The 3,040-nt window shown below is 44.7% G+C and overlaps 1 pseudogene; it reads right to left on the minus strand.

Annotated features, from left to right (window-relative positions):
- Positions 1-729: 729 nt before the first annotated feature.
- On the minus strand, positions 730-2,457 carry LOC129548198 (elongation factor 1-alpha 1 pseudogene; annotated as a pseudogene).
- Between the last annotated feature and the right edge of the window lie 583 nt (positions 2,458-3,040).

Consider the following 3,040-nt stretch of genomic DNA (forward strand, 5'->3'; position numbering starts at 1 on the left):
TTTGAACTGTGGTGTTGGAGAAGACTCTTGAGAGTCCCTTATACTGCAAGGAGATCCAACCAGTCCATTCTAAAGGAGATCAATCCTGGATGTTCATTGGAGGGACTGATGCTAAAGCTGAAACTCCAATACTTTGGCCACCTCATGAGATGAGTTGACTCACTGGAAAAGACTCTGATGCTGGGAAAGGTTGGGGGCGGGAGGAGAAGGGGACGACGGAGAATGAGATGGCTGGATGGCATCACCGACTCTGTGGACATGAGTTTGAGTGTACTCTGGGAGTTGGTGATGGACAGGGAGGCCTGGCGTGCTGTGATTCATGGGGTCGCGGAGAGTCGGACACGACTGAGCGACTGAACTGAACTGAACTGAACTGAACTGAACTTATTATAAATGTGAATGGACATCCTCATAACTTGGAAACTAAATGACATAAGATTTATTCTTTTATGTAACCATACAAAATTTTATATGCAACAGGAGCTTTTATACTATAGAATCTGACCTTACAAACTAGCTTACATATAAAACATACTCTTTGCTTATCTGTCCTAATCTAGAAAGTGTTGCACCAATGCTTAAGTTGTTATTAAAACAGATGAGTTCTCAACACAAGGTTAACAAACCTGAGGCTCCACCCTAGAAATACAAACCCATAATTTGAAAATTGTTTTACCAGAAATAGCTTATGAGCAACTCTTACCAAAGGAGTACTATAGGGAGTTACAGTGTTGACCAAAAGAAGACACAGGTTTCTCATTAAACTTTTTTTAATGGGTCTCAAATTCTGTGACAGATTTTTGGTCAAGTTGTTTTCATTAAAAAGTACTGATTTTAAAAACTAATAACTTAAACTGCCACACACAAAACATATGGTCCACAAAAACATTCTCCTTTCCTTCTGAAGGTTTTACGATGCATTGTTATAATTAACCAGTCTTTTACTATTAAACTTAAGTGGCCAATTGAGACAAACAGTTCTGAGACCGTTCTTCCACCACTGATTAAGACTGGGGTGGCAGGTATTGGGGATAATACTCATTTAGCCTTCTGAGCTTTCTGGGCGGACTTGGTGACCTTGCCAGCTCCAGCTGCCTTCTTGTCCACTGCTTTGATGACAATCACAGAGACTGTCTGTCTCATGTCACGGACAGCAAAACAACCCAGGGGAGGATAGTCAGAGAAGCTCTCGACACACATGGGCTTGCCAGGAACCATATCAACAATGGCAGCATCACCAGATTTCAAGAATTTAGGGCCATCTTCCAGCTTCTCCCCAGAACGACAAGCAGTCTTCTCCTTCAGCTCAGCACACTTGCAAGCAATGTGAGCTGTGTGACAGTCCAGCACAGGTGCATATCCAGCACTGATTTGGCCTGGGTGCTTCAAAATAATCACCTGAGCTGTGAAGCCAGCAGCTTCCATGGGTGGATCATTTTTGCTGTCACCAGCCACATTGCCATGACGGACATTTCTTTGACAGACATGTTCTTGACATTGAAGCCCACATTGTCCCCAGGAAGGGCTTCACTCAATGCTTCATGGTACATTTCTACAGACTTCACTTCAGTTGTTACATTGACTGGAGCAAAGGTGACCACCGTACCAGGTTTGAGAACACTAGTCTCCATGTGACCCACAGGGACAGTACCAATACCACCAATTTTATAGACATCCTGGAAAGGCAAACGCAAGGGTTTGTCAATTGGGCGAGTTGGTGGCAGGATGCAATCCAGAGCTTCAAGCAGGGTGGTTCCACTGGCATTGCCGTCCTTACGGGTGACTTTCCATCCCTTGAACCATGGCATGTTAGCACTTGGCTCCAGCATGTTGTCACCATTCCAGCCAGAAATTGGCACAAATGCTACTGTGTCGGGGCTGTAGCCAATTTTCTTAATGTAGATGCTGACTTCCTTAACAATTTCCTTGTATCTCTTCTGGCTGTAGGGTGGCTCAGTGGAATCCATTTTGTTAACGCCAACGATCAGTTGTTTCACACCCAGGGTGTAAGGCAAAAGGGCATGCTCATGGGTCTGCCCATTCTTGGAGATACCGGCTTCAAATTCACCAACACCAGCAGCAACAATCAGGACAGCACAGTCAGCCTGGGATGTGCCTGTAATCATGTTTTTGATGAAGTCTCTGTGTCCTGGGGCATCAGTGATGGTAACATAGTACTTCTCGGTCTCAAATTTCCACAGGGAGATATCAATGGTGATACCATGCTCACGTTCAGCTTTCAGTTAGTCCAAGACCCAGGCATATTTGAAGGAGCCCTTTCCCATCTCGTCAGCCTCCTTCTAGAATTTTTCAATTGTTCTCTTGTCGATCCTGCCACATTTATGGCCAGTCGTGGTAGACTTCCCTGAATCTACGTGCCCAATGACAACAGTGTTGATGTGGGTCTTCTCCTGTCCCATTTTGGCTTAGGTTTAACGGTGGTTTTCACAACACCTGTGTCCTGGTGGCAAACCCGTTGCGAAAAAGGTACTATATGCCTTGCACTAGCCTAACTGCTGGGAATACAGCAGCAAGGTGAAGTACTTACCTTGATTTTGTCCAGGTAAAACCGCAAGTAAAATCTTTGCAATCCCATGGACAGCAGCATGCCAGCCTTTCTTGTCCTTCACTATTTCCTGGAGTTGTTTCAAAGTCATGTCCATTGAGTCAGTGATGCCATCCAACCGTCTCATCCTCTATTGTCCCCTTCTCCTCCTGCTTTCAATCTTTCCCAGCATCAGGATCTTTTCCAATGAGTCAGATCTTCGCATCCAGTGGCCAAAGTACTGGAGCTTCAGCTTCAGTATCAGTCCTTCCAATGAATATTCAGGAGTGATTTCCTTTAGGATTGACTGGTTGGATCTCCTTGCAGTCCAAGGGACTCTCAAGAGTCTTCTCCAGCACCACAGTTTGAAAGCATCAATTCTTTGGCACTCAGTCTTCTTTATGGTCCAACTCTCACATCCATACATGACTACTGGAAAAACCATAGCTTTGATGATACGAACTTTGTTGGCAAAGTGATGTCTTTGCTTTTCAA

This window comes from Moschus berezovskii, chromosome 24 (genome assembly GCF_049115385.1).
Source record: "Moschus berezovskii isolate FMDL1 chromosome 24, NW_MosBer_1.0, whole genome shotgun sequence".
Taxonomy (NCBI): domain Eukaryota; kingdom Metazoa; phylum Chordata; class Mammalia; order Artiodactyla; family Moschidae; genus Moschus; species Moschus berezovskii.